We start from the raw sequence: 13795 nt of genomic DNA on the forward strand, positions 1-13795 counted from the left end.
GAAAGGGGGCCAGTACGCACACCACGTTTGAGTCTAAAGTTTTCTGTTGTTTCCCCGGCTCGGCCATATCTCTTGCTTGCTGTTACCTCTAAGAGGAGTTCCCTCAGAAAAACTATGATGCTGGGCTCGACCCCTAGCTCAATCATAATTTCCCAGAGCTTTGACCTAAAAGGCCGATCTCAGATCCATGCATGCTACATAAACTTTGCCTTCTGTTGCTCCTGTATACTTGTTTATTAATAAGTATAAATTGAGGCATTGCTCTATGGTCACTAAGCCGACGTGAAACCCAAACTGGAGATTAGAGAGCCCAGGTGTGCAACTATTCCAACAGGATCCTGCCCATTATCTTAGCAGTGCAAATAATTTAAGATATAGGGTGATAATACATTGGGTCTCCCTTGGATCCTTTCTTGAAAATTGGGATTATTGTTGCATGTGACCAGGCTTTGAAAGGACCCGAAAATAAAGTGGCACAAAAAACTTTGTTAAAGAGAGTAGCTCAGAGGGGTACATTTGCCCTTAAAAGATCCACTTGGATCCCATCAGTGCCTGGGGCTTTTGAGGTCGGCCACCTCTTAATGGTCTCAATCACGTCAGTTACATTAATCTCCAAGCTGCAGAGGGATTGGGTGGAGGCTTACTGGACTGTAGGTGTTTTTTCCTGAATCATGCTTGAAATGTGCCCCTCTAAGGGGACAGGGCCTGAGTACAACTGAAAAATGCATGGCCAAGACCTCTGGAGGGATCACTGTATCAAACCCAGTTTCCTTAGCTTTCTCCATGTAGTTTCAATTTACCGTTTGCCAAAAGAGCTTGCTATCTTTAAGGTCAATAGCCTTTACTAGGTTGTGTTAAGCTTCCTCTCTTAGTAGTGTCCTTTTCCACTCCTGTAACGCAGCCGTATACCTCTTTCTGCAGGCACGAACCCTTTCGGATCTCTTGGCATAGTTTTGAGTGTCGACAATAACTGATTATGGGCTTTGGTGCAGTTTGTGTCAAACCACACCACCGCTTTTGTTGTGGTGAGAGTTCAGCGTGTCAGTGAGCATTTGTTTCCCTGCGGTTCTGCAGATTTAGTGAAAACTACTAACTTGCTCAAATCCCCCATCCTTAATCTCCTCCAGACATATCAAAAGATCGCTATAAGATGCAACCATTAAATTCAAGAAGAAAAAGTCCTTAATCACTTTAGCCCAGCTCATGATAACCCCCATATTAGGAGAAAAGGACAGCCGTTACAGATAAGCCGTCACCTGCTGTTTTTTCGAAAAGGTGTTACTTAGTTAACAACAGGTTGAGTCCACCCCCTTATGGATTGTGGGCAAAATGTGTGGTGGGCTACCCATCAGTGCTCAGCAGGCCACATGACATTGGGGACGCTGGACAATGTTTAGCATTGAAATCACCCATCCACATGATCACATAACTGCTGTAAAAATTACTAAGGCTGTGCTCTATATCCTTCTGCAGTGATTTCACTATGGCATATTTACTGACATCAAAGACATTATTATAAAAATTCACCAATAATATATATGCTGTGTTGTCGTATGTATGTATAATCTGGTAGTTGGGTGAGGCCAGGTTGGTCCGCATAATCCGACCTGGAAAAGTGAGGGCAACCAGTGTAGCTAGTCCTCCCTGGGCCCTGCCCAAAGTTCCTGGCATTGCGGGAGTGGACTATGTCATGAACCCATCATTCTAGCTGTCAAGTTTCTTGGAGACAGAACTGCGTAAGGGTTGATGAAACATAGCCAATCCAGGTTCTCCAATTTTGTGCCAAGCCCTGCGATATTCCATGAAGCAAATCTTATACCTCCACCTCCATTGTTACTGGGGTACAGAGCACCAAGGTTGTCCTCCGTTGTTAGGGGAAGTTCGACCACTCTCATTTGATGAGCAGGCACCACACTGCCCGTGTCTTTCCCTGTAGGAGAATTTGGGACAGCTGATTTGTTTGCGAGTCAATCCAATTAGTTTAACCCTGCTGAGGGTAAAAATCGGTTCCTGGTAGTGGCAGGTTTTGTGGCGCTTGCAAATGAACCGCTGAGAATGTCGGCTGTAACCCAATTGAAGGACATCATGGCTGAATCACTGTGTATTGACAAGTTGAGTCAGCCCAAAATATACTTGAAAATAGGCAAAATACAAAAGAACGGTAGTAGTGTCTGACAGATCGCACCTCAGAAAATAACGGACTTGAATTCCAAAGCCCACGCCGCAGGATTTTGGCACTAATTTTGTGGGGCCTATTATAGCCCGCATGGGAATTTGAATGATGGCTGTTTCCAACAAGAGAAACTAAAGGTTACATACTTCTCTGTATACGGAATTATGAAATGACAAAATTATAATAGGGGCAAGCATTTTGTGGAACTTGTCCATCGGGCTTTGGAAAACGAAATATTTTACAACAACCTGAGACACTAACATATTCAGTATTTATGACAAGCTTTTTTGGAATCACCTGTTGGGTGGACTTCCGGATTTCTAACTCGTGGGATAGGCGGACTTCGCCTTTTCTAACTAAGAAAGTATCAGTTGTATTGTGGCCGCGTCTGGTATTTAACTTTAAGAAACAGAATTTATCAATCAAAGAAAATATTCTTCTTTAAAAGCCTTGAGGAAGTCACTGATGTGACGAAACGCGTGTCGGCTGTTGCGCTTTTTGTATCAAGACTGTAGAGCTTCAAACATCCCATACAACTAGCCTCTCAATTGTCATGCCTTTCGAAGAGTAAGGGGTCTCTATGGTCTTGTTTGAAAATTGTGATGCTTTAATGTTTTTGCTTAAATTAAAAAGAACATCTTTTATACGAACCCATCTTTGTCTGTTACTAGTGATATAATGACAAAACTTAATGTAGTTTACTTATAAAGGTTAGACATAAAAAGAAAAAGTGTATCACTTTTGAGTGCCGGGGTACTCGTATTGTATACTTGAAAATAGCACTGTTTCTAAAATTAACGATGAGGCTGTGTTTGCTGTCTGGTTTCAGTAGGTTGCCAACCCAAAGAACATGGTTGATCTCATTATGTGGTTGATCTAGGCCGTCCGCACACAATTGCAGCAGCTGATAATAATTTTCCCATCTACTAGGCGTCAAGAAGGAAGCTGGAGTGTCTGAGGGAACAGTAGACATGGTATTGTTGGATGGTCCTCTCTCTGGCCATATGATCAAGCCAATGAATCATCTGGCGACTTCCCACTGTGCCGTAGTTCTCAGAAGCTGGGATAGGGCACTGTAGAGTTGCCTGTATTTGCAAACTGGGCCTAGGAGGAGCAGAAATGCCCATCCGCTCTGTTACATAGCCCTAGTATCCATGCTCAAGTCCTTGACCATGAGCCTGGGCAGGTGGCTGTTGTATTTAGAATTCAGCAGACAGGCCTCTAAAGAGTCCAACCTGTCCATAACAGCAGAAATAAAGTTAGCTAGTTTACCTCCAGACACGCAATCTGACTGACGAAATCCGTGGCAGAGTCTGCATGGCCCGTTATGTGCTATGCGGTCCCTTCAGCTAGCAAGTAAGTAAAAGTTTATTTGCATAGTTAATAAAAAACATTGACTTCAGCTAATAGCAATAGCTATTCTTACAATAACAGCAAGTAACACTTAAATAGAACATGTAAAACATACCGATGACATTTTGAAGTAGAATGACCGATATTAAAAGTTTAGACTATTGAATAACTTATGTGCGAGTCCGTTGATGACCTTATGTGGTCCGTTTCTTATTGTGCTCGTTATGGGCCCATTCTCGTATTGTACAAAGGAGCATTTTTGTCACGGCTTCTGGGGGAAATAAATGAATTTTTTGAAAGCTTTGTTCCCTTTAACATAGACCCTGCCAAGGGAGGGAGTTCATTGGTCAGTATTCTGCATCGGTATGGCCTTACTGATCAAATCTCACATGGCGATAAGAGGGGCCTAATTGCAATCCTGGGGCAGCTGCTCCTCTAGCTGCAGTTTGTTTGACCCCTTATCATCTTTTTGATTTTGCTGGTGTACTATGTTTTTCTGGGCCTATTATGTTGATTTCCAGACTATTAATGTTGATGTTAAAAGTGGTGGCCTGTTGTTAAGCATTCTGAGCTCAGATTTGCCAAATGGGTTCTCAACATTAAATAGGGAGTGCCCTTGCATAGGTTGCCATTGTCCCTGTTAGTTGCCGAGTCTTCATGTCTTTAAATTAAGTTCACCGGGTAAGCCTTCTCAGTGTAATGGGTAACTTTAATTCCCCACTCACTAAACGTGACTAGCTCATAATACACTTGGTTTGCAATTCTGCTAAAAGCCTAGAAACAAGGGTGGGCTCACTTCTCTGACAACCACAAGGGGTAAGAACTCAATTGAGATAATGTCTGCGGAGCTGATATGGATAGAGGAGGAATGACTTGTAACAACTTAATTATGTTTCCTTGGTTTAATAGGACGTGATGGGCTTTTGAGATGCATTCTGGATAAAACAATAGTTCTGGTTTGTTCCCTGCATAATATTCCCTGTTGGTGCAGCATATTCAGCTTTTATTCAAGTGCTTTCATGGCAGGGCTATCTACAACCTCAGATGCATGGTTGAAAGGATTCACAAATTCCATCAAAGAGCTACAATTATGGGGCCCCCAGAGCTCCAAGTGGAGCATGTTGTGGTGTTTGTAGGGGCCAGAGCGCAGTATATGGCTTATTGAAAAATTGGTTGCTAAATTAGATACACTTGCTTTGTTATTGATTTGGGATGTTATACGATTCCTACAAATTTAGTAGGAGTGTCTATTAGGTCAACAAAACTTCCCAATATAGAGACTGAGTCTACGTATATCATAAGGAAATATTAGTTAGACTAGCTCACAGTACCTCCTAAAACTGCTGAGTTACATATGCTGTCGGTAGCCCCGAGCATGACCACTCTGATTCCAAATGAATTCGTGGAAACAGATCTAACCCATTTGATTGTATCTTTTGCATGCCCAAAGTTTTACAAAGAAGAGAAACAATAACACATTTTCAAATGTTTATTGAAAAGATCTAATCCTTGTAAATATAACATGAATGGCAATTATCATACAGATAAGACACATCACTGTTCTAAGCATTATTAGAATGGTGAAAAACACAAACAATTTAACTATGTTAATTATTCCTAATGTTACTCCTATCTAGTAACAATACTCCTACTCTAACGAGAGCATAATGGAAGTATCCTTCTGCCAGACCCAGTTGGAATGATCTAACTCCATACCTTGGTGTAATTTCTCCGGAAAGGCGGCCTCAGTGCAATAACCAATGTATGCCGTCTGAGTGTGCAATCCTGCACACATCTCTGCTTGCGCAGCTATCTTCCTTCTTAGTATTCATGGTAACTCTGTTGTGAAGTGCCTCTGATTGACTTCAACACTCGCACGGTTTCACTAATACAATACCTGTCTTATTGCTTTCTGCTAGAGACGCAGAATAACAACTTTACTTAGTCTGGAACATTTATTTAATAAACTGTTCTACTCATGTATACTAGCAACCCTGGTCACCCAAACGGTGCACATAACAACTGACTTGCCTCTCAGTTTACTACTGACATTGTTACCAGGGTGGGGGGGGAGCATAAATGTTTCTAAATTAATGTTTGAAAACTGTCACTTTTAAATAAAAATACTCCTCAATGCACTGATATCTGATTTACATAGGGGAAATGATTTTGCATGTTAATGAAATACCCTTTTGAATTTTGAAAAGCCTGCTGCAAGATGTCGTTATAAAGGAAGGTGTTCCTAATGTTAAGCAGTGCAGGACACCGTAGTTACTCCCTCTCTGTAAACTTTAAATAAATGCTTCCCCATTTAACATATATGTAATGTAAGTGTTAAGTCGAGTAAACAGCAGCCCAGTTCTGCTGTTGACCAGGGGGCCACACATAAAGGTCAGAAGGGGGCATGGGCCCCCCTGAGCTGTACTTTGAGTACCACTGGTCTAGAACAAAGAATTGTCGCCTCCCAGCACATAATACAGCAAGGACATCATGTTCTAATATGTGTGTTTCTGGAACTAACAGTGCAGACTATAGAACAACAATAAAACTAAATGCATGCATGACATTGTCTTGTGTTAGTAAAAACATATTCAAACCACTATCTTAAAAAGATGCTTAGTTAGAAGGGAAAACTAAAATGGAGAATAAATGTAGGGAGTTGCACAGGTGGTTACCCTGTGCAATTTATCCTTATAAGAATATGAGTGTCTTTTTCATGTATTGATTGATCTGATAGGTGATACTTGCTCATTGCCGTTGAAGATTTAAGTAATGGAGCTATGCCAAAGAGCTATCTAGCCCGGATATGAAATATTGGGAAGATGTGTTCCCTAGTTGGACCTTTCAGGAGTTTACTTATCCTGAAGCTCTTATTTTTAGCTGTTCTGTTTCTCTTTCTTTCACATTTTGTTAAAGGTTTCATTAAGGTGTGTTATCAGTTTTAGGAAACAATTCGTAGTCGCTTAAAGAGCGGGGCTTTTTAGGACGGCAACATTAATGTTATCTGCTATATTTGCCACGTCTGAATTCGATTGACATTGTAAAGCCAGGACTACTACTGAGTGCACTGATGATGTTAACTGCTCCTGTCGCCCTACATCTGTGGTTGGGCGACAGGAGCTTGGACTCCGAGACTTGGCCCCATAACATGAGAAGTGGCGCTTAGGTCGCTGTGCAACTCCCTATCGGACCAATTAAAATGTGAAATTGATTTTTTTTAAGTCTGTTAAAACTGACAATAGAAAATCCGTTAACTGCCCTAGTTTACTATTATAGGAGAGCAGGCACATCTGTGATCAACGTCAACTTCCCCTACCCATGGGGTTCCAATTTAGTGTCTATATCTGACACGCACACAGCCAAGTTGTTTAACTGGTCAACCAGCTGGTCTAGCATTTTTGAGTTGTAATTTAGGGCAGCAACTGATTCTTGAAGTATATCCAAGAGAGAAAGCCAACATGAATTGTTGGAAGGGTCTGTATTACCCTTTTATTCTTAGTTTCCAACCTGGCTTTCTTTTCACCTCCGAGGTGATACCATACTTTCGGAACAGGCTGTGGCCAAGCAAGTTTCTAGGTCAGCCGAAGGGGCAGGAGCTGAAACGCTCTCTTATAGGATGTTGGTATAACTGGAGATTTATTTTTCTATACCTTTGTTTTTTTGTCTGCTGTCCCACGGTTCCATTGGGAGCTCTTTTAAGAGCGGCTATGAGCACACATTGCCTAGCACCGATTCGTCCTGGTCCGGTGCTTCCGCTTGCCACACGTAGTTTAGATTGGTCCTCAACAACTCTGCTTGAGTTGAAAAGTATTTTCGGTGGATTACAATCTTCCATTTGGAACTTGCCTTTTGACCCTTTCAAGAGCCTGGAGCCATAGAGGTGTTTTTATTCGCTTTGATCTTGTTGGGCGGGGTAAGCAGAGTTGCGAAGGTGGGGGAGTTCTACTTTGTGCAAGCCACACCGGATCCTAGGTCAGCCACCTCTGTGCTCAGCGGGATGAACCCAGCATCACTGTGGCTAACTCACAGTGGTTCACTCACCACCCCTATTGACACCCCCTGTTGCACTTATGGCGTCCTTCTTGCTCCCTTTATTTTGTCTTTCTGGGCTGTAACTGGGCTGTAGTTGGGTTGTATTTGAGCTGCGGTTGAATTGCAGCTCTGACATAAGTAGCTCTCGGCTAGGTTGGGTTTCAAGCTGCCAGTGTGTGAGAGCATCCGTCCTCCCAACATAATAAATCCAGCCGACGCCAAAGGCCTAGCAATTTCTGGTGATATCATCCAGCGTGGGCGCAAGGGATCGACCTAGCTCTAGTAACGGCCTAGCAGCATGCCTCAATCCCAATCAATGTAATGGCCCCACACTGCTTGCCTCCTCTGCTCCGCACTGCTCCGTTCCTCATCTCACCTGCTCCTCGCCTGCATCAATGTCCAACCAATGGATGATCTGCTCAATAGCGTGCTGCACTTCAGGATTATGATGCAGTTCCCAATCAATGATATTCAGATGATTTTAGATGCCAGTGGTGCTACTGTCAGTCAGTCAGTCAGTCAAAGATACTTTATTCGGTTCATTGCAAAAACCATAAAAGTGTACTACAAAATTCATCGAAGTCAAGACCTTGATTAAAAAAAATGATACGTTAGGTTACAAATCATTTCGCAACGAAATCATATGTATATAAAAATGTGCATTATAAATAGTATAGTTAAAAAGATAAAAATCTGCAAAGAGCCAATTTAAAAATAGATGAAATAAAATGAAACACTGAGTCCTAGGACCTATATATACCACTATGTACAATGTATCCAGTTAATTTTCCTCTTCACTCTTAATGCAATTGTTAAAAAATTTGCTACAGTGGTGCTACTGTTTTGATTGTGTTGCTTGACTGCTGCCTTTAACACCGTGTCTATTGAGATCCTGTTATAGGGCTTAAAGACATCAGTGCCAGAGGCCCAGTCTATAACTGGTTTCTTTTGCGAACACTGTGAGTTAATGTTCTACATGAAGTCCAACTTTGTTTAATCTTTATTTCTTGCCTTTGGTGATCCTTAGGAATTCTTTTGGACTATAATAGTTTTGCTTACACTGACATTACTCAAATTATTCTCAGAATTGGTGGGAATATGGTGTTGCTTCAAAACAATTCAAAACTTGTTGGAAATGTCCAACTTTATGGAAGCTAATGAATTCGGACAGGACAGAGGTCCTTATTTTTGGTAAGCTATCTATGTGGACTTCAAAGTGGAGGTGGGATTTTCTCGGTCCACTTTCCACACCGACTCATTAGGGATTATCTTTGATAAACAGCTCTCTCTCTATGCTCACGTTAGCAATGTGACTTCCGCCTGCTTTCGACTGTTGAGCATCACCAGAATAATCCTGCCTTTCCAGTCCACTTCCTCCAGGAAAATGTTGGTGCAGGCCTTAACGTCTTGACTACTGCAATCCTGTAACTGCAGGTCTTCTATCTCACCGGACCTAAAGATTAGTAAGTGCAGAATACCTTGGTCTGCATCATACCAGGTTGTAGCAAGCGGTCCCACATTTCTGCTTAGCTGACCCATCTTCATTGGCTGCCAATTTCCAAACGAAACACCTTGATTGGAAGCAGGGCACCTTGCACCAAACTGTTTTCTTATTACTTCCAAAAAGAAAATCCCAAAGCGGGACTATCTTATTAAAAATAAAAAAGATAATGCACCCCTCGCCATAGGAGTCATCGCCCATGGCGAGGGGGGCATACGGCTATAGGCCTGCCCGTCCTAATGGGGCGGATGGACATATAGCCAATTCTCTGATGGTCCTTACTCCATCAGTCTGTCGGAGTAGTCATCACCGTAGCCAAACGTATGGTCTGCCCGCTTTTAAATCAGGTGGGCGAACAACTGTGTCCGAGGGGCCAACATATAAATAGGCCCCTTGGTGTCCTGTCCCAAGGACACGCTATGAAAAGTTTGTCAACCACCACACATTTGTAGACTTTTAGGAGCATTCATTAGAGATTTACAAAAGTACTTAAAACAGTTTTTATGAAAAGCAAATAGAAATGGTATAACGCAGGTGAAGTGCACCAATAATTTGAAATTCAGAAAATGTATGTGTGAAAGGTATGAGGACAGTATATTTAGTAAAACAAGAATGAAAAACTAAATGTAAGCATCTTAAATTTCATAACCCCAAGCATGAATTATCTTTGCAATGTGTAATATGCATTTATAAGGCTATAGAAGTAGTTGTTAAATTTCCAGTTTACGTGAATACCAAAAACGGTCTCTGGTTGTTTATCTAATGAACAGGTATTGCATGTCTAGTCTCGGTGCCAATAGCATTATTTATGAACTTCAAACACTGATAGTAACTCACTCATGCACAGACCTGACTTATTCATTTGGTGGGACACTTACAACTAGTGCAACTCTTCTATTCTCATTTAATTGAACCCATTTTGAATGAACATCCTATGCAAGTCAAGATCTCACTGCTCTGTGTTGCCAGCATTACATTCTATCTGTGGTTTTGAAGCTTACAGAAGAACACAGCTTATATTCATGAAGGATCATACTTTGGAATAACCGTGAAAACATGCTTCAAATAGACAATTTTTAGGTCTCGTCCTTTACCATTCCGAAGGAATGGGAAATGGCGAGAATTCAAGTGCTCGAACTGATTGTCAAACCACCGCTTTTTTTCGTGGCGTTTTCTTCAAGTGCACGTACAGGCACGCGCTTTTGGCCCATACACTTTCATGGCCATCTGTTCCTCAATGTCCCTCCCACCCTTCGTTTGATCTTGCCGCGAGTTCAGGCTAATGGCCCTCCCCAGCACAGAGCGCGCATCGCGGCCGCACAGCACATCAAAGGGCTTCTCCCAGCGTGTGCTGTGCGGCTTCTCCTCCCCTAATTATGTGGCCGGCCGTACTTGTGTTTCCCGGCCGCTTCCCGGCCACTCTTGTATTTAATTAGCAGCAGCAGCAGCATTTCTCCTGCGCCAGGCCACATCAAAGGCTCTGTGCCACTTTCACCCACACAGCAACACTTACAGACACGCAACGCCACTCACACCCACGCAACGCCACTCACCCAAGCAACACCACTCACACACGCAACGCAACTCATCCACGCAACCCCACTCATCCACGCAACCCCACTCATCCACGCAACGCCACTCATCCACGCAACGCCACTCACCCAAGCAACACCACTCACACACGCAACACAACTCACCCACGCAACGCCACTCACACACGCAAAACCACTCACACACGCAACGCCACTCACACACGCAACGCCACTCAGCCACGCAACGCCACTCAGCCACGCAACGCCACTCACACATGCAACGCCACTCACACACGCAACGCCACTCACACACGCAACGCCACTCAGCCACGCAACGCCACTCAGCCACGCAACGCCACTCAGCCACGCAACGCCACTCACACACGCAACGCCACTCACACACGCAACGCCACTCACACATGCAACGCCACTCACACACGCAACGCCACTCACACGCGCAACGCCACTCACACACGCAACGCCACTCACACACGCAACGGGTGCAGATTGTGGGTGCAGATTGTGGGTGCAGATTGTGGGTGCAGATTCAGAGTGCAGATTCAGAGTGCAGATTCAGAGTGCAGATTGTGGGTGCAGATTCAGAGTGCAGATTGTGGGTGCACATTCAGAGTGCAGATTCAGGGTGCAGATTCAGGGTGCAGATTCAGGGTGCAGATTGTGGGTGCAGATTGTGGGTGCAGATTGCGGGTGCAGATTGTGGGTGCAGATTGTGGGTGCAGATTGTGGGTGCAGATTGTGGGTGCAGATTCAGGGTGCAGATTCAGGGTGCAGATTCAGGGTGCAGATTCAGGGTGCAGATTCAGGGTGCAGATTGTGGGTGCAGATTGTGGGTGCAGATTGTGGGTGCAGATTCAGAGTGCAGATTCAGAGTGCAGATTCAGAGTGCAGATTGTGGGTGCAGATTCAGAGTGCAGATTGTGGGTGCAGATTGTGGGTGCAGATTGTGGGTGCATATTGTGGGTGCATATTGTGGGTGCAGATTGTGGGTGCAGATTGTGGGTGCAGATTGTGGGTGCAGATTCAGAGTGCAGATTCAGAGTGCAGATTCAGAGTGCAGATTCAGAGTGCAGATTGTGGGTTCAGATTGTGGGTGCAGATTGTGGGTGCAGATTGTGGGTGCAGATTCAGAGTGCAGATTCAGAGTGCAGATTCAGAGTGCAGATTCAGAGTGCAGATTGTGGGTGCAGATTGTGGGTGCAGATTCAGAGTGCAGATTCAGAGAAAACTCAGCAGCACCACCACCATTGCAATGCAATAGGTCTCGTTTTAACGCAAATTTAAGCTATAGGCCTTGTAAATGACAAAGCCTTTTATTTATGTTCCAAAAACCAGAACGCAAAAATAAAGGGCATTATCATTTACAATGCTAATAGTTCAGACTCGCGTTATTGCGAGACCTATTGCATTTCCAATGCTTGTTACTTTTCTATTGTAGAGCAATTTCACGCAAAGCGTTTTGGGTTGGCAGTATTTGAATGTGTTTCCGGAACTGCCCATATTACGTAAATATGATTTGGGGGTAAATTAATATTTTGTCAGAGCTAAAGCAACACAAACTATCAAACATTAGTATAATTTCTAAGGAGTCTATTTAAAAATTATTATTATTTAAGAACTTCTTTTCATTTTTGCTTTTTTGTATTCTGAAATGTAAAGAATTGTTGTAAAATATTTTCAGATTGTACTTTTGTTAATGTAAAATAAAAAGATTTAATTTTTTTTTTTTTTACAGATTCACTTAAATGCCAGTGGCAACAATGGAGAATACATTCAGTGGTTCAATTTTCAAACTCCATTGTTTAGTCCATACAATTCAAATACTGCTAACACATATCTGTTTACGCCAAAACCGCCCACGTGCGTATAAGAAAACAAGCACATTGGTTAATAGAGAGAATTAATCATGAACTAGAAACTGATGGTAATTTGTCACAAGAGCACATTTTATTTTGACAGCTTGCCTTAAAATTTCATGTTAGGAAATAGACATTCAAGTGACAAAATGAAGAAAAATATAAAAGTACAGCGTGGCATGATCGTTTCAACATACACCCTTTAACACAGACAAGAACGTTTGTTACTGCACAGTGTCATGTACAAAGATTCAAAGAGCTGCTATGAGCAGCATTAAGCACTAGAGGGAGCTGTATATCTACCAAACAAATCCTGTTTTCCCTTAATTACATGTTCTGTTTTACGGATCCACTCGCAATCAATGTCAGTAGAAGTGCTACAAATAAGTTTCAAGCTGTTCCCAGTTTGGAATAGATGACATTTTTGGTTCCTTAAAAAGTCCTAAAATTAAGATAGCAGAATACACTGGTTCTTAAAGATGTAGTCATAAAATCGGCGAATTTATCTCACAGAACGTCAGACAGCTGGAGACCTCGAGGGACCCCACCCCAAATATGCACATTGCTAAAATTATAGAGGGATTTTATAATACTACTCGAGGTGAAATATGAAGTGATTCATAGCTAAATACTTACAAGGATCAGCAGCAGTTGCACATTAAACATGCCACTCTCTCTATAGTGTTTTTCAAGCTCGATTTTTTATGTTAAAATCATTTTTCTTGTAAAAAGAACTATTGATGGACAGAATACAGAACAATGTCATACATTCATTCGATCCCCGGCTCCGGCGGCAGGTTAGCCCAGCACCATGTGACTCTGGGCAATAGCTCGCTTAATCTTCCCGACGGCCCCCAGCGCCTAGAGACCCTTACGGGTGATTGTGCGCTTTACAAATGTGGACTTTACTTTACTTTACTCCAGTACAGAGATCTGGGCCTAAATCCATTGTTTTTTTTCTCCCCATGCCATTGCAGTTTGGACCAAGCCATATGCAAATCAGTCTTGACCCTGCGCCCAAATGGAACAGTCCAGCCCGAACTGCTAGGCCAGGCCCTCCCTAGACTGGAAACAAGCATCCTAGGACCGGTTTCGGGGTTTCACCCCTCTTCAGCCAGGATAGCTTGATTCCAGTGGCATGGCGAGCACGGGACTCACGTCTGAGCAAAGCCGTCCCACTCGGGGTGACAAATGCAAAAAGAACTATTGATGGACAGAATGCAGAACAATGTCATACATTCACCCTAGTACAGAGATCTGGGCCTAAATCTATCGTTTTTTTGCTCACCATGCCATTCCAGTTTGGACCCAGCCATATGCAAATCAGCCT

This window comes from Lissotriton helveticus, chromosome 4_1 (assembly GCF_964261635.1).
Source record: "Lissotriton helveticus chromosome 4_1, aLisHel1.1, whole genome shotgun sequence".
NCBI classification, from domain to species: Eukaryota; Metazoa; Chordata; class Amphibia; order Caudata; family Salamandridae; genus Lissotriton; species Lissotriton helveticus.